Source organism: Pholcus phalangioides, unplaced genomic scaffold (genome assembly GCF_987345545.1).
Source record: "Pholcus phalangioides strain wild (caught in Gottingen) unplaced genomic scaffold, Ppha-v1.0 ptg000003l_1, whole genome shotgun sequence".
NCBI classification, from domain to species: Eukaryota; Metazoa; Arthropoda; class Arachnida; order Araneae; family Pholcidae; genus Pholcus; species Pholcus phalangioides.
In genome coordinates, this window is record NW_028301596.1 from 22,741,092 (window position 1) to 22,760,702 (window position 19,611).

Consider the following 19,611-nt stretch of genomic DNA (forward strand, 5'->3'; position numbering starts at 1 on the left):
ATAAAATCTACAACAAGATCAGCTTCGCGATCCCATGGGACTGTTTGTTTTTCGAAATCAATAAAACCAGTCACTGAATAGAAATACATTTATAATGTAAAAGGACTGTAAGTGGATGTGTACGATTCATTTTAGGAAGCCCCTGCGAGTCTAGTTTGGTTCGGGGTCTAGGTCAATTCGTCGCGCTCAACTTGTCGCGGGACAATTCGTCGCAGTCAATTTGTCGCAGCATCAATTCGTCGTGCTACAAACTCGTCGCGGTACAAATTTGTCGCAGGCTTATTTCGTCGCAGTACAAATTTGTCGCAGGCTCATTTCGTCGTGGTACAAATTTGTCGCAGGCTCATTTCATCGCAACAAATTTGAATTGCTTTAAAATTCATATGTTTGTTGTGATCTTATAAATAGGGTAGGTGCTTTAGGCGTAAAAAATGGAACTAATTGTTTTTCTCATTTATTGGAAATGTTCCCCCTGCCCATCTGTTTTAATTTTTAACAAATGAAGGAAAGTATTCATTGAAGTCATTAAATTTTTAAAATTTAATTTTTACCATATAAGTCGCATCTCTGTCGGGATTTCTATTTCTCGCAGTGAGGGATGTTGAAGAGCTCACCCAAATAAAAAATTGAGATCAAATAAATTTTTAAATTTTAATTTCCACCGTATAGGCCGCATTTCCCACTTTTTGTCGGGATTTGAGTCCCTTAGTACGGGTTTGAGTCCCTTATAAACGGAATGAATGGCGATTTTTAGCCCCACCTCCTCAATGTTTCTTTCATGTCGGCACCTTTGACTGGCCAAGGATGCCGGAAGTGTTTGGAACTTGTGGGTTCTTGTCTTGATCTTGAAGTAGGAAATTTTGATTTCTGAATCATTTCTCTGGGTGCTCATACCCATTCCATAAAGAACCTTGGGCACCAACAGCATCTCTGTCTCTGACACCACTGCAAATGTCAATCGATTTTTGATTTTTTTTCAACTCTAAAGTAACAAAGTAACAACTCTCGAGTGAAAAGAATGAAATCAGACTTTTAATTGATCATTATTCTTCATGTACATGACACTCGAAATTAAAATTACAATATCAATTACATTTAAAAATTTAACTGCATATAAAAGTTTAATTATATTTGAAAATTCGGTTATAAAAATTTGAAATGTTAAATAATTGATTTTTGCTGTGATAAAATTTCAATATCATGTGGAAAAATTTCGGTTTGTATGATATTCCCCAAATTACAGTGAGCCTATCTTTAACGGTAAATTTCTATTTGCCCCATCACAGTATCTCCATAAGAACCTGAAATATTTAAGTAATTAATAATTCAATCAAATTAATATTTAATTTTCTCCGTATAAGCCGCACTTCCCGCTTTTGTTGGGATTCTCACAGCGAAGGGAGTTGGGCGCAGATCAAGGATGGAAATGTACAGTGCTTATGAATGACGATTCGATGAAGTTTTCATAATGCCCACAGGATGAGCACCGACAAAGGCAATGTAATCACCAATAAGAAAGATGACTATAGGTCAGTCGCATAGATACAATATAACCATTAATCTTATGTTTATAATCAGTCGCATATCTTTGGCTGGCTTGTTTGAATATTTTCACATAGTTTTCATTAGCATCTAAGCTTAATTAAATATTTCAGGTTCTTATGGAGATACTGTAATGGTAAATATTGGTGACTCTTGAGGGGGGGGGGCGGGAGAAACTCTCGAGCCCATGGGGTAGATAGAAATTTACCGTTAAAGATAGGCTTTTCAACGATAATTTTCAAACATAATTAAACTTTTATATGCAGTTAAATTTTTAAATGTAATTGATATTGTAATTTTAATTTCGATGACCTTTCTGCATTGACAAAAATTAATTATTTTCAGTTAACTGCGTGAACACTTTTGTTCATGTTTTTATTTCACGTGTGAGACAAAAACCTACATACAAGCTCGCGTGGAACATGTACAGTGAAGAATCGACGGTTCGACGAATTGATTCTGCGCTGTTATATATAAATTGACGTCACGACGAATTGACACGGCGGAAAACTTGTACAGCTACGAATTGGAACTGCGACAAATTTGTATCGCGACGAATTGGAGCTGCGACAAATTTGTACCGCGACGAATTGACACTGCGACAAGTTTGTATTGCGACGAATTGACACTGCGACAAATTTGTATCGCGACGAATCGGAGCTGCGACAAATTTGTACCACGACGAATTGATACTGCGACAAACTTGTACCGCGACGAATTGGCACTGCGACGAATTTGTACCGCGACAAATTGAGGCGCGACGAGTTGAGCGCGACAAGTTGAGTGCGACAAATTGACCGGCTACGTTTGGTTCGTGACCCATAGCTGTAAGTAGATTTGAACGGCCCATCTCAGAAAATTAGCTTTGCATCAAACAGATTGAATCAATCAACCCCTTAAATCCAGACTTTCACTAGAAGCGGGCTCGTTATCAGTGGCGTAGCCAGGAAGGGGGGGGGGCAGAGGGAGCGATTGCTCCCCCAATCGAAATTTTGTCTACATTGGCGCCTCTTTTTCTAAATGACTTTTGATCTTTAAAAAAACTTGAAAAGTATTGACTTTTTCATTTTCTACCTTCATTGACTATAATGTAATGAGTAAGGTAAAAAAATCTACATTTATATTTGCGGCTCTTGTAGTTTCACAGTGATTGGGTTTGTACCAAAGCTGCATTAAGAACTTACAAGCGGCTTTGGTTTGTACTAACCCGTAAGAGAAGAAGGAAAAAAAGAAAGGGTAGGTTTTCATTACCATTTTTGACAATTGCTCTCAAGCTCTTTATCTGGAAGCATGTTCAGATCAGCCTCTGTTCCCCCACCTTTATTAAAGGGCAGAATCTTGCCCGCTTCTAGCTCTAGGTTTTTCTATTGCTATTCGTCGTTCTCGGTAGAGCTCCTTGAAATACCTTTCTTAGGTATGAGGCTATGGTGTTCACGAAATGTTCATTCTGTTCTGAAGGGCCTTTGACTAAGGCGCCTTTTGAAGAAATTAGGCACTGGAACCTATTGTGGACAGACCACTGAACCTATGAAGTAATGGCTAGGATTCAAGCTCCAAGAAGTATTGCCTTTTCTTTGGGCACCTTATGTAGAGCTTTAGGCATAGGCGGAGATAGACTTGGAAGTCTGGGGGGGGGCGATGATGATGATGATGTCAATTCATCTTGAAATATATACATTAGATCAGTCGACTCCTCCACCTTTGACGCTGGGGAGGGGGAAATGCTAACCGTCCCCCCCCCGTATCTCCGCCCATGGCTTGAAGTCCTAGAAATACCACTTTATGTATGGGGGGGGGGGGACTTAACGTGGCATTTCTAGGCGTTATGAATCTAGCTATCTGCAGGTGCATTGGCAAGAGCTACTAGCTTGTGTATAGGGTAGTGTCAAAGACTTAGAAAAAAGGTGGAAAACAGATATGAGCCGTAAAAAACCCAAGATTTTGGGGCACAAAAAGGGGTTGTGGAAGAGTCTTTCTTAAAGTTGGGTAAATAAAAAATCTATAATCTTGGTTCAATAGCGCTCTGATATGTAGGAAATGGGAGAGGAAATTATAGTCTTCTATATTTGTACGACAATATATTGTACTATATTATACGGTGATAGTGCATAGTTTTATGTTAAAATGTGACTTTCAGAAACATAGTCTTTTTTTTATGGTGTAGTTTCTCTTTTCTATGAATCACTGTTTGTTTCATAATTATGCATATACAGCTGTGTGCCGAATCGGAGAAATTATTTCCTGTTCTATTTTTTGGCACCCGTGCCCCCCCCCCCCCCCGACTTCATCATCATTTATCCGTGACTGTCCATAATAGCCTGACGCAGGGGATTCTCGAACTTTTTTGTCCCGAGATGCCCCTTTCCCCTATTCAATGCTTATCCGCGAGCTCCACCTGCTCCCTAAAGCTGTTTAACAAGAAATATAGAACTGAATAAGCACGCATCAATAGACCAACACGTTGAGACGTCCTTTAAAAAAAATGGTGGCGATGAGCCACGAGCACACACACATTCTGAGAATCCGTTGAATATTTCCGAAATAAAATAATAAAAATTCACTATATATACTCATCGCTTTTTAAAGTAGAATTCCGGGCGTTATTTGTTTCTTTATTTCCCACAACAACACATAGGTGGTCTACTTAGGGTCATCTTACGGGCATCAAAGGGACTTTTCTAAGGCCCTTTACCTGTCCAGAAATGTCTGCCTGACAGATCACACTCTCGAAAATTTTAACTGGATCTGATCTTCATGAAGTCCCTTTTGCACTTGAGGCACCTGGACCGGGGCTGGAATTGTCCATGTATTACGAGGAAAGTTTTAAAGCAACTGAAGATACATACGTATACTATTTCATAAAAACAAAAAGTGTCCACGAAACGTTGAGTCTGCTCTTAAAAAAGATTATCTAGTGTTTTTTCAATTAGCAATTATCCGAGGGCTTACAATGCTTTCTAATATGAACTATGGTGTCGTGAGGTTTGCCAGCACTTACCCGAATGCCCCCTGGTCAAATTACGAGGGGAAAAAAATCCAAGAAATTATTATTCCAGAGGATTCTCAAACTGTGCGTCACCAACCTTTGTCGGGGGCACCGTGGAGCATCCCAAAGGTTTTTCAGAGATTCTTTGTTAAACTTCTCTGGGGAGCCGCGTACAAGCATTGATTAAAGTAACGGGGCACCGCGGATGGAAAAAGTGTGAGAACCCCTGCGCTAGTCTGTAACCATTCATCACTCTACATATTGTATTTTCATTCTTCTCTGATTTGTTGTAAACACATCGCATTACATATACTATGCGCAATGCCTTTTTAAGTTTTTCAACTTCGAGCTAAACTCCCCTTTAAATAGTATCTCCAAAGGAAGTCGGTAGATAATAAAACATAAAAAAATATTTCAATCGATTCATATACCTGTCACTTTCACTTCGATTCGGAAGATGAGCAGTTGCATTACAAATACTTAATAGAGATACTTAAATAGATTACGGACACATACGACAATTTCTGGCACGCACTAACTCGTTTGAAGCAGTTCCTAACGTTTTTGGATTCAGGCCACCCTCTGCTTGGGAGTCTGCAATTTAGTAGTATGTGATAACCACTGCGATCGTGTGGGCATCATGATGGATTGATTCATCCCGTTTTGAGCCCCACTACTGGTACAGTGGCGGTTGACTGAAGCGAGTTTTTTTTTTTCTCAATTTCTGGGTACGAATGCTAACCGATCTTTCGTTTGGAAAGCCTTCCCGCAAAGAGCAGGCAGGCTTTCACCGTGGTATTTGCATAACACAAAACTTCAGACATCTGTCAGTTTTACTTCTAATATAGAAGACGACAAATCTTTCTAACTGAAACCATGCATAACTATGACATCATATATACGTTATGGTCTCGCATAATATAAGAAAGAACTTTCCGTTCCGGCATTCATTAATTTGTTAGAAATTCGGTAAGAGAAATGTCTTTCTACGATTGAGTAGAAGTAGTGTACATGTGATACGTCCTTACGACAAGAGTGTAACATAATAAAAGCGATTAAATGGAAGCATGAAGATTTCTCTGTACTTTCATATCTTGGAATAATTTTAGAGAAAGAGAAAACATATATTTTTTCCTTTTTATTTTATGCTCCTATCATTTTTTATATTTTAATCTAAATTTTCTTTCCAACTACCTTTCAGGGTGACTTCCCAGTTGTTTTTGGTGTTTGCATTTGTATAAATACACGAAACGTAAAATGGAATTTACATTTTTTTTTAAAATTAATTAAAAAATTAAAATACATTAATCAATTGAAAAGTAATTAATTTAATTTAATTAATTTTTATTTTTGCAAAAAATAAATTTGATTTTTATAAATTGGGAAACTTAAAGTTCTTTCCACTAACGCACAATTTTAAGTTTGCGCCTTAAGCACGAACAAAAAATGGCGCCTTTCACAATTTCGCTCCTCCACGGACCAAAACCTGGCTACGCCACTGCTCGTTATGAGAGGGTCCTATCATTAAAAAAAAAAGAATGCATCGCGGGGTTAAATAATGAATTTTAAAGTATGAAACATACTGAAAGATGGCGCTTATGTGGTTTGGTGTTTTTTTTAAAATTTATAACAAAAAAGCAATCTTTTTCCTCTAAAAACTAATTAACTCTGGCTTCAAATGAACTTAAAATCATCAACGGATATCGCGAAAAAGTGTCGGTCGAGCCTTTAAATGCCAGATAATTAAAAAATTAAGATAATGAGCATTTTTTGTTGACAAAAAGAATCGAACTTTAAACAAAAAATGTATCGCGGGCAAATTTTTACGAGAAAACGGATCACTTTTTTTAATGAAGCTCTCAATATTTATGGTAGTTGGGAGCGTGTAAAAATGGGCTTCAAAAAATTGTGTCAACTTGTTTTGTGTTTAGAAAGTTGGACTAAAGTACAGGGTGTGCTCGTAAATAGTTTAAAAATTCTTAAAAATTGAAGGAATTGGTGTAGTTGAATGCAATTTCAGAAGTGAACGGACATTTTTTTTTGTAAAAAAAATATTTCAAATTTTTGTTGATATACAGGGTGGGCAAAAAGTCCATAAAAACTTTAAAAACTCATAAAACCTGGAAAAATAACCGAAATAAAAAACGGTTTCCAGGGTTAGCATCGCTAGATCATGGGAATTTCTTTAAGACAGGAAAAAAAAAACTGCCGACAGATGACGCTGACGTACACAAGTCAAAGAAAATATACGTAAATAACGAACAGAATGCCTCGAAATCGTTTATTACGGCAGTATGTGTTCCACATGACCACCACCACGGGGGATAACACGTTGCAGGCGAGTCACAAATCCAGCAACGGCAGAGTGCAGCAGGTCCGGATGTATACACGACACCTCTCGGTGGATCGCATGTTTCAGTTCCGACCATAGACTAAAGATATAATAGACAGCGCACGCTATTCATAAAACTTGTCGAACGTGAAGAAAAGATGAAGTTGTGGGAAGAACAGGTTCTGCGCTATTGCATTTGGCTAGTTTTCGCAGAGCATAGTGATTTCGTGTTAATGCTAGGATGTTGTTGTAACGAAATTTGACTCGATCGAGTTGATGAAAACTTTCCTTCATTTGTTCAATGAATTTCATTCATTCTTTTGTAAAATATTTAGGGAATGTGGGATTTGAAAAAAAAAACATCAATTCTATATAATATAAACAAATATTGAAAAACGAAATTTTTTTATTTTCCAAAAGGTATAATTCCTAATAATTTAAGACTTTTGAGTTTTTAATTCCTATTATATATATAACCTATCTCTTATATATGCAGCCTATTTCATTTATATTTTTAAATATTCTCTTCTCATTCCCTTTGTCACTTTTAATTTCGAAAATTTGTTTTAACTAGGGGTTATTAGAACATAAAAATTATCTTCCAAGAACATTTAAAATTACTCTAATCGTACATTTATTTTGAGTATATAATTATAATGCATCATATTATGTTATGTAATGTAACTCATTCACACTCATACCATATTCAGTCATGAAATATTTAAACAATAAGTAAAAGTAATTCTTGAAAAACCTTTTATAACCTTATCACACAAAAATATAAACACTTACATAATATTTCAGGAATGAAATGAATTCTTCAAAAAAATAGCAAAACCTCATCGTCAGTACTTTTCTAAATTATAAGAAATGAAATTTCGTGTAGCGTATATATGTAATAATTTAGACTACGTAAATGTATGCTACATGTCACATATGTGTAACCTCTTCGCTCCAGAAGTATACATATGTGAATCTTCATTTTTTTTAGGCATTAAGCAGTTTTTAGAATGATTCTTTCATTCAATTAACATCTGAGGTACACATAGTGACTTCAGATCTTAACTCAGATGGTCCTAATAAAGATATTGACTGAAAATTAATTAATTGATATTTGTTGTTTGAGGGCAATTTCACATACAACAAACACAGATTAATCAATAAAAAAATTCCTTTCCTGTAATAGTTTTATCTCAGGCGTGAAGAGAGGTAAAAATACTATTTTTAGAGGTAGTTATACATTTTTATGCAAAACTGCCATTGTCTAGAGCAGTGTTTCCCAAAGTGGGCAATATCGCCCCCTGGTGGGCGATGGAATGGTCCAGGGGGGCGATAGAAGTTACGGATTTAACATAGGATCCTATGGGTTCGGTTGAGTTAGGGGGCGATGAGAGAAAAAAAATTTCTGAAGAAGGGGGCGATGAGAGAAAAAAAATTTCTGAAGAAGGGGGCGATGGAACGAAAAGTTTGGGAAACTATGGTCTAGAGGGTGGGGGTGAGTTGTCATTACATTCTATTTACATAAAATATTTGCCATAAATTCCTCATTCTGAAAAGCATATTATCTTCAAGTTGAGCGAAACTCGAATAAACTCACTAGCTAGCCAAATCTTGCGGAGACGTATATTTCAGTTAAAAGTTAATAAAACTCATTACTTCAATCATTTATTGCCAAAAATTCTATTAAAACATTTAATAATGGCTCATGACATTTGAATTTCACCAAAACTTGGAACTTTAATTGAATTAAATCCAAAATGGAATCGTTAAAAACTGAGACTAGGTCAGAAATCCATTGAATCGTCAATTTAATGTTCCAATTTTTAATTTATAAGAAGAGGAATAAGCAAAAAAGTATTCCCTTGTGAAAGGATACTGGTCCCCCTTTCCTAAACCGCTCAGAACATCCGAAAGCTGCGCAAGTGTTGGCCATTCTAATCAAAAATAAGACAGCGCGTGTAGATCGTCATACGAATAGCCATAAGGAAAGCATTGAAAGCGAGATTCCCTGACCAGCCTTTTGACCGGTGTCACGTGACTCCGGATCTTTGCTTCACATTGTAACCCCTCGCGCGCACTCTATATTATTCTTACTCTGTGGTTCCGACAGATTGGATGGACCGGATCGATACACCCGGGATTTCGAATATCCCCATGACCAGAAGTCTGCCGGTGTCAAATCTGGAGACCGAGGAGGCCATGGGAACCATAATTTTGTCTTCCCCGAACTCTGTATCAGGAATGCCTTGACCGGAGTAGCAGTGCGACTAGTTGCTCCATCTTGCGTAAACGTGACGGTAGAAAGCGCATCTCTTTCACGTAAACATGGCACGACCTTCTCGCGCATAAGCGTTAAATAATGCTGCGCATTCACCGTAGCCGTTTTCCATCCATTTACTAGGCAGTGCGTTTCAAAGAAGAAGGGTCCTATGATGAACGAACCTGTGAACCCACATCACACTGCCACTTTTGGGGGAATGCGATGGTTTCTGCGTGTACTCACGTGAATTAGACGTCGCCCAGATGCGACAGTTGAGGGTATTAACGTCGCCATGAAGCGAAAAATGAGCTTATTCTGTCCACAAGATGTTAAAGATCCAGGTGGGATTCTGTTCGATTTAGGAGAAAGCCCACCTCGCAAATGCTTCTCTATGTACGGTATCCGCTGGTAAAAGTTCATGTCACGACTGCAATCTGTATGGGTACAGATCAAGGATTCCATGAAGAATACTGCGTATCGAGGATGGTGGTAAGCCCAAGCGTCTGGCACCTTCACGAGCGAGCACTGCTGGTCCCTGCAGCTGATTCGTACGCTATTGCTTCCGTTTCGGCTGCAATACGCGGCGAACGTGCCTTGCTTAAGCATGGTCGTCCGGCTCTTACACGATCCTCCAGCGTTCGTTTCTTCAAACCGCTGAACAAGCTTTATGAGGCCTTTCGCTGTTAAAGGCCCTTTTCTAGTCCTCACATTCGTCTGAATTACTCGCAATTTACGCGAGGCAATGGTTGCTGATTGCTGGTTGACGTAAAATAACTTCACCAACAAAGCTTTATCCTTCGCACTTCCTTGTTCACATACACGGTTTACAACGGTGAACTGGTTGTGGATTAGGAGTGGAAGTTCTTATAACCGTCTCATTTGCATATTTCCCCCAAAGTATCGGCTGTTTGTTTAGTTACCCCCACCCCCTGTCTTAAAAAAATTCCCGTGACCTAGTGATGCTAAACTTGCAAACCGTTTTTTATTTCGGTTATTTTTCCGGTTTTTATTCATTTTTAAACTTTTCAATGAACTTTTTGCCCACCCTGTAGCATAATTCCACCACGAAAGCAAATAATTACTAGAGGCTGCACGTAAATTCGTTAAATTTGAAAAAAATTTGACTAGATTTGACTTTTTTTTTGGGATTTCTTGAGTCAGCAGGGCTAGATAACGCTAAAATGTAAGTGGAACTAAATCTTGTGTACGGGACATCCAGAAGGGATGGATGGTCAATACACCTATCTTTGACTTGTACAGCGGTATCAAATTTAAACTACGCCTTGACTGGCGGATTGTTGTTTTTTTTCGATTAGTCAAATTTTAGTCTAGCAAGGGCTGAGCACGAGATGTCAGCCGCCGATTTTGACAAAAGTGGTGTCATTGGTAGTAGAATAGCCAAAATGAAAATTTTCGTCAGAGCTACGCCATTTTCGACATTAGGCACAGTTAGAATTAAGAAATGAATTCACTGCCCGTGGGACCAGTGAATACGAGAACCTACTGGTCCGCTAAATGAAATCTGTGTTCTAAACAATTATAATTAATTTTTCCAAATACATTAGCATCTTTTGAAGAGTGATATACCCCAACGGGGTGCAAAAAGCCATAAAAAATCCACTGCAGATCGGTGATTCTCCCGTAGAATATTTTTTCCGCGATCAATGAATCCCCACGGGGAGAGGGGTACTGCTCCCGCGGACCACCACAATTTTTTTCTGGGTGGTCCGATTGTTTAAGCAGTGGTCCCGCACTAGTGGACCACCAATGATTTCGAACGCTGTAAGGGGTAAACTTATCTCACCAATTTATTTATTTTACTTGTCATAAAAAAAGAAAAGGAATCTCAAACTGGACGCTGTTGAATTTATTTCCGCGATACGACAGTTTCTTAAAAGCATCTTTCGAAGCATGTGAAGGGAGGAACGCGCGGTGTGTTCTATGGTTTTTTAATCTCCTTCAAAATTCACGTTGTAAAACTAGAATTCAATTAATAGCATTCAATTTTCCACCTTCAAGTAACAGCTAGAAACAAGAAGCTTTTTATTTCTGTAATTCCACGAGAGAGAAAAGAAATGAAGTACGGGACGCATTTTCTTGCCGAGTCACTCGCTTGAAATGAGAAATTAAAAGTCAGTAATTAAATCCAACGTCGTAAAGACACTTTTGGACGAGGGTGAAACGAACAAAATTTTTTAATACAAAAAGGATTCCTTCTTAGAACAATAAAAGAGGACCGACGACGACGTATCTTTCCTTTTTAGAGGGATTTAATGCTGTAAACACACTCTCTTTCGTCCGTAACTCGGGCTTTTACGTTCTTAAAGCACTAGTCTAGCAGCCAGTAAACTACTTATTTTGCTACCGTCAACAGATTTAGAAGCTTTTAGAAGGGACCGGATTTCGAGCACATCATCATCATCATCAGATATACGGATTAATGCAACGTCTCTTCGCTTTTTGTCTCGGAAATAACAACGATAACAATAACAATAAAGTAATAATAATAATACTAACATGTCGAGCCATAAACTTGAACGTGGATGCGTTAATTATTTTGTCTCTTTCTCTCTTCAGAAAATAAGCATTTTAAAATTATAGAGATATAGATGGCTTTTTTTCTCAGCCAGAGATATCAAGGAAACAGTTATTTTTCCGGATATTATGCTGAGGTGAGCTCGGAAAGAAAAGTCATCACGTCTCCGCCGGGACTCGCCGGGATGCAAGAGGGCCTGGGTTCGAGTCCCGGCGGAGACGTGATGACTTTTCTTTCCGAGCTCACCTCAGCATAATATCCGGAAAAATAACTGTTTCCTTGATTTTAAAATTATGTTCGATGATTTTTTCATTAACTATCGTATCCTCGTGTGGGAAAAATTACTTTCTGGGTATCATTACACCGAAGTGAACTCAGAAAGAAAAGTTCGCTGAACCAAATTCCGGTCCTCTTACAATCCAGCAAGAGATTCAACCAATATATCACAGAGACACAACTTTCCTGCCCTAATAACACGCACAGTAGCGCGACACGCTGAAGTAGAGATTTAGCAGCCTCCTTCAGTCATTGAAGTCGCTATGCGGTTGTGTGGGCATCGTGTTGTATTCTCATTTCACTCCTACGTGCACATTTCAACAAGTATACTGGTTCGTTAGAAATTCTATAGAGGAACGAAGTGTATATATTTGGCTAGTAGTATTTACTCATTGGATTATTTATTTATTTACAACAGCCCCAAAAGACATGAAATGCACTTACACTGGAAAAATAATAATAAATGCATATAAATAATAATAATCTGTCTGTGTGTGTGTTCCCTGTACACATTGCAGACCAATCGGTGCAAAATTTTGCATATGTATACGAAACAGGACCCAGATTAAACGATAGGCTACTTTAAAAATTCATCAGATCAGGGAAAATGTCCGAAATGTGCAAAAAACTGTCGGGCAAATATGGGTCGTGGGCCTCAACAAATTACTTTCTTTCTACAAGATATCTGTGTTTAATAGCGAGCTTAAAGCGTGAGAGATTGGCAAAGTGGAAAATCGAATTGTCGCCAGAACTTACTGAAATTACTTCCGACGAACGCAGATTTCAGTGATGTATTGCAAACAAAAGACTAAATTTCTCCTGAACTGGATAACCGATATGGTTTATTGCAGGCTCTTCCGAAAGCTGGTGCAGTGGACAAATTTTTGATAAGTTTGACCGATTATAGCTAGAAGGGTGTTTGCGTAATTAGCGATGAGAAAGTTTGGAGACAATTTGATTTTGAACTTTGTCAATCTTTCAGCGCTTGTAGCTCGCTATTGAATCCAAATATTCCAATGAAATCGGTGTCACCTTATAGGAGTTTTTGTCCTTTCCAAACATGTGATTAGTTTGCGGGTAGGAAGAAAGTCAGAAACTTCACCAGAAAGTCTTGACGGATTTTTTTTTCATAATCGATTATCCACTATAAGTCAAAACGGTTCGAGATACGACAGGGTTGGTAGGCTGTTACATATACCACTTGGGCTTGTCTATCATCCCCTTTCGTTCGCCAGAACATGCCATGCTCACCCTGTATATACAGTAAATTGATATATGTGAGTCTACACAAATCTACAATTTTGCACAAATCGTCGCTAAATTTTGCATATATACGAAACAGAACCGACTTAGACGATAAGGCACTTTAACAGTTCGTCAGAGCAGGGCAAATGCCCGAAATAGGCAAAAAACCGTCTGGTAACAATGGTTCGTGGGTCTCAAAAATGACTTTCGGAATGTTTACTTTGGTTACCGTGGGTTTCCTAATAATGCGTCTCAGACATGTTCATTTCTTTTCAATGGTTTTTCACTTCTTCAATGCCCCCAGTACCCGGGTACCAACACCCGGGAAGCGCCGGCTTATTATAGCTAGGGAAAAAAAACAGTCCGAAGGGAAAGCCCTTCGCATACGAAAGGTTGGAATCTTCAATAGCGGAAGAAAATCTTGCCTAGGTGGCGCATACAAGTTATGATTTCAGACTGTTTGATATTCTCGTCACTCGGCATCTGTATCCGTGGAAAAAGCAGTCTCTCTTTTGGCTTTCTGTATATTCTTATTTGAAAGCGCTGCCTCCGCAGTCTGTCCATGATCTCGAAGAAAGGTTCTGTGTTCGATGGTAGATAAACCATTTGGTAGACTGGTTTGTAGAATATCTTCAGAGCTGCAGCGATTCTATGTAATTCCAGAGATTGTAAACCCAGAAATGAAAGCCTCTCTCAATGAGACCATCCCCTCATCCCGGCTATTCGTTTGGTAACGGACCTCTGTGGCTTTTCGAAGAGCTTCATGATCATTTTTATCGGCACGAAAATTCAGCTCGTGACACGGCTGTTTTATTAGCGCATGCATCTGTATCATGGGTTTTTAACTGGCGCCCTGGGGAACCCGTGACAGTTTTTTTGTGGTTCCGCATGATCAAACGCCGCGGAACCTTTAAAAATTCCGAAACTCGGAAAGCTTCGAAGAAGAAAACTTTGTTGTCACTAACACTTGCCAAGCTGTTCTTTATTCTGAATTTTAACGAGAATAGTGTCGTTAAAAAAAAATCAGAATATACATGGATGACTGAACAACTTAGAAACAACAAAAGTCCATTTTTTAACATCGAATTTTTGAGCCAGAAATTCACGAATGGCATTTTACGTTTCGTCAGAAAATTACAAGTTGCGAAAACGATGGGTTTTTTTTCTGGAAATTTTTCATCCACTAGAAGTGATGATTCTCGAATTGAAAAATTTACGTGTACTTTCGTGACACCCAGGGCCATCTTAACTCTCGAGTTCTGCCTGGGCTCGACACGGAAACCTCATTTGCAGAGGGGCTTCCCCGATAATATCCGGCACAATGGCAATAAATATGTAAATAAAGCGGTGGGTGTTTAAGCCCTCTTTCATTTTGCCCTGGAGCTGCGAGGCTGTTGAGACGGCAGTAGGGAGACATTTTTTTTGGATATTGAAATACTGAATGATTGAAATATTCAAAATTTGTTTGAGTTACGTAAAAAGAAACCTCATTATCATCAAGAATTCCGCGAAACAGCCTAGTGACTACCAAGGGTTCCATGGAATAGCTTTACAACTATCAAGGGTTCCGCGAAAAGTTTTACGTTGAAAACCCTGATCTGTATCATTTTAAATGTTCGTTAGCCGAGGCAGAAAAACGTCGGATTTTAAAATCGTCGCTAGCCGAAAATTTCGTAATCCGTCACAAGCATCGCTGTTTATACGATATTTTAGGTCATACTTAGTATATTTAATATATGTAGAAATGTCCTCACCACTTGTTAATACGAGATTCCTTGAAAGACTGGTCATTTTTGTTTCAAGATGATGATCACCAGGAAGAAAATTCATCTCTGCTTCCAAGGGGACTCGAACCCCGGCCTCTCGTTAGCGAGACGAGTGTTCGGCAAATGAATTTTCTTCTTTTTGTAATCATCATCTCCAAAAAAATAATAATAATAACCAATCTTTCGAGGAATCTTGTATGCTTACATTTCGTACGATAGCAAGTCGAAAAAGAAAGAGAATGATTCCATTACTCACACACATAAGTCAAGGGTCTAGCTTTAGACCAGCGTTTCCCAAAGAAGGAAATATCACCTTCCTGGGGGCGATGGAAGGGTCCACGTGGACGCAGTGTCGTCTTAAGGCATGAGCCCACCCGGGCATGGCCCAGGGGCTTCAAGAGAAAAGGGGCCTCACAAAAATGAGATCTGGTTGAAATTTTCAAGAATTTGCTTGGTAGGACCCCACAAAAATCACTTGCCCCGGGGTCTCACGATGTTCTTAAGACGACGGCCCTGGGTGGGCGGTAGAAGCCTTCAGTTTAGTATAAGATCCAATGTACATATATTGGCTTGAGTTGGGGGGCGATGAGAAGAAAAATTTTGTGAAGAAGGGGGCGATTAGACGAAAAGTTTGGGAAACTGCTTTTGACCATGCGTTTGCTTTTGAATGGAATTCCCCGTAAAATTGGATATCACGTCTGCCATTATCGGAATATGTGCTCATGCCGGTCTTACGACATGGCTTTCAAAATTGCTTCGTCTTTATTCAGAAACGTCTTCATTCGAGTTTCTGATGTATATATTTCGCCCGAAAAACATGTGTGTGTGTTACGCTCACTATACAGCCTTTGACCTTGCTTGTTCCGCTTAAATTTCCTAACATTCAAATGTGTTTTTTAATAATTTACATATAAAAATTGAACAAAAATTACAATTTTACAGCACTGAATGTCACTGAAAAATACAATGCAAGTAAATAAAAATGATCCCGCAGACGCCTGCCAAGTACTCGAGGATATCCTCCCCCCTCCCCACCCCGAGGGTCCACGGGCCACAGGTTAAAAAACAATGATATTGGAGTCTGCGTTCTAGTATGTCTTCGGAGAATGGCAGATATGATCGACAAATACATACAGGTCGATACAGAGTCATTTCAAAACGAACCACTTGAAGTTGGACTTTTGACTAATGTATTTTGTGAGAATTGAAATTTTTCCACGCTTAACACACTGGGATGAATACTTGTTTTGTTTGCGATGGTGTCCCCCTCCCTCCTAAGGAGGGGCGATGGAAGCAATCGGCAGATTTTTAAAGGAATAAAAATACCGCCATCACAGATTTTTGCAATGAATGGGGCGGCAAAATTATGTTTGCCACCCCTAAAAAAATCCTATTCGCCGCTTTCCCCCTTCTCACTGAGCCCGGATTTCTTTTTTTTTTTGGGCGGGGAAAGTGTATGCATCCAAATGGAATTAAATGCACTTGCAATATAAAAATAATATGCGCGCACGAGGTGTATAGACAGTTCCGCACTGTGTATTTCCGCACATGGGGAATTTGGGGACAATTCCGCACAGTCTATTCCCGCACTTGCGATAACAAAGGCCCTTCTTGTCTTTCTTTTTCTGTTTTTCTTCCTCTTGTCTCTTCCTTCTTTTCTCCTCTATCATAAATGGACCGAAGTTATAAGGGAGCTGTATCCACATGAAATTGTTCCACTGAAATTATCTTTCACGCATTCCATAATGGGTAAACCAAATCCAAAGATCATAATGCTTATCCTGGGTTTGGAAGACTATTCTAAATACAGTGACTTCCCCATGAGTCGAGCACAGGTGGATTTAACGCATTTCATACATTATGCTTAATTATGAGAGCACGAAAGATGTTAGAAAATTTTCGGAATCCTTACCGTAGCTTATACTGAAAAACTGGAAGTGAACCTTTGAATCAGAATTTTAGTATGTGTTTTAACATGTAGAACCGTGGAATAAAAAAATATTCAAGGAAAAAAATGACTACAATACTTCATAGCTAATTAGATTTTATTAACCATGTTTTTTTTCTTCAACCTAAATATTCTTTATAGTTTTTCATTATAGCACCGAATTAATAAACGAAATATTATCCAAGCAAAATTTCGGTTATTATTTAATCGTTATTTCTTACTTTTGGAGCTCTGCTTTTTTTCCTGCATCATGTAAATGTGCTTTTGAAAAATTTTAAAGCAATGTTTTTTGTCAGACGAGAATGTAAAAATTTTGCATTTCACACTATTTTCTATTATAATATTTATGTTGAGGATTCAAATTCATGTTACACGCTGAATCAATAAGTGTGATAAATTCTAGGACGTAACCTTCGAACGATTTATTCCAGAGGAAATCATGGGCGGGGCGACAAAACTGTTCATTTGAAGAAAAAAAAAAGGATTTAAATATATTTTGTAAACAATGAGATGACTCTTTATCAGCATAAATATTCATATTTAAAATCGGTTAATTATTGATTTATTTTATGAGTTAATCCCGATGTGCTAAAATGTGCATTCAACAAGGCTACTACTTCACCAAACACCAACTCTGGCGATATCGCTATACTGCAATTTACTGCCATTAGTGAGATGGGTTGGAAGTGAAGGCGCTGTCTATCGGTGGTCGGCGCGAGTTCGTTTGGGAAAATATCTTATCGATATCCTCCCTTGGGTTCGAACCCGGAACCCTGACAACAATCTTCACGATGGTAGACGAGCATCTTACCACCATGCCACTCGGGCATTCAACGTGGCTGACACTTATATTAATTTAATTTTTTGTAACAAATTAAGTGTCGTGGACGTATCGCAAAATAATAAACTGGTTCAATGAAAAGAACAGAAGTGATAATTTTTTTTTCACATTTATCAAATATGTACCAACTTCAATTAGGAATTATATATTATTGCCGGTGAAAGTGATAAACGCATTAAAATTCATTGAATTCACCGAGGTGATCAGTGATCATGCATAATCACAACTTTACCGTAACATTTAAGGGTAAAAAATAGTTTGGAGTGTGAAATACCCAAAAAAAAAAAAAAAATTCGACGTTCTAGTGATGAAAAGTAGTTGTACTTTAGCATAGTTGTTGTTATAATTGTACTTTTTAAGGTGGATACAGCCCCTATACAACTCCTATCCATTTCAGAAAGGGAATATAAGTAAAAGTAGGGGCATATATATATAGAAAGGAAAAAAAAAGATATTCAAGAAAATGTGTGTCCAAATTCTCTCCTATGCGGAAATGCACCGCGCGGATCTGCCATCAAACCACGTACGAAATGAAATTACGGAAATTTAGCGTTTTAATTAATAATTTAGTTTTAATTAAAAATTAAACTTTAATTAATAATTAATTTACGTTATTTCAATTAACAATTAAATGCGCTTTAATTAATAATTTAGCGGTTACCCAGTTTGACGTTTGAGCCTAGGCCGGATACCGTTGGCCCACCTATTAAAGCACACCATCTCCGTGAGAAGGGGGGAAGGGGGTAAAAAGATCACGAGATTATTAATAGAATGGCTTACCTTTTTTGTGAAATCTCAATGTCGTATCTCCACTTTTCTGTTAAAAAATTCTCTAATTAGTTTTTCGAGAAAAGTTTCTACGCATTTCCTGAAAGTTCGTGGCAAATTTTAAACTTTTCCTCTGTTTCGCTCTGAACGGAAGCATAAAAGCTCCAAAAATTTTAACTAAGAAAAATTACAATGGATAATATTTTTTAATTTAATCGGGGTTGTTCGGGCGAAGAAGTTCCTCGGGACGAAACGTGCCAATTAGGTTTTCAACTTGTTGAATGAATCAAAAGTGTTGTGCTATTCGACAAATTGGATATAAAACAAAAAAATATTAACGCCGTCGCGTAGTTTTGTATTCGGAGTCGTTTCGAGAACATAGGAGAGGACACTGTTTTTTTCCCCGGACGTACTTTAGATTGTTGCTGGAGTTGGTGAGAACTGGGAGTTTACAAGAGAGAGGAGCTCTTTTTCCATCTCCCTGGCGAATGGGAAGAGACAGAAAGATAGGAAAGAGCAACTTTTATGGTAGCGCCATCTATGTCTGTGGGCATCGTAACAACGTAAACACAAACGTACGTACACCCCATAACTTTCATCCCGCAGTTCTTTTCTCCCACAATTTACGACGCTTAAAATCCCAGGTTTATTCGGTGTTTCGAAAAATAGCCGTAATAACTTATGTACCCACACACCAATTAAATCAAACGAAGACATAAAAACTGTTGCGCCTTCTTTTCTTCGTTAATTAGTCTGTCGCCTCTTAAATACGCAGTAGTACTGCTTCACTCATGCATTTGTTACGGTAAATGCGATAAATCCGGTTATTATGCACGATCGCCGACCATTTTGCAAGTTCGTAAATTTCCCAAAATTTATTACTTTTATACCAGCGATTATACATAGTTATACTAAAAAACGTCGTTGGTAAATTTAATAATTACTAAGCAAAATATTAGTTCACCGGCGATTACCCTAGCGTAGTTGGTAAACATGATAAACTGTACTTAATCCATTACATTTGCCAGTTATTATGCATAATCGTCATTTCATATCGGTAAAAGTGATAAATTAGTCCCGTTGCCGTGATTAAATTTATTATTTAGTTCAG

The 19,611-nt window shown here is 38.2% G+C and overlaps 1 protein-coding gene across 3 annotated transcripts in view; it reads right to left on the reverse strand.

The window, feature by feature from the left end:
- Positions 1–18,975, reverse strand: part of LOC149088311 (secretin receptor-like) — a 93,576-nt gene extending 74,601 nt beyond the window's left edge. For all 3 annotated transcript variants that reach the window (XM_089246770.1, XM_089246776.1, XM_089246781.1), the window contains exon 1: positions 18,513–18,975. The gene's annotated coding sequence lies outside the window, so the exon portion shown is untranslated. The remainder of the gene's footprint in view (positions 1–18,512) is intronic.
- Between the last annotated feature and the right edge of the window lie 636 nt (positions 18,976–19,611).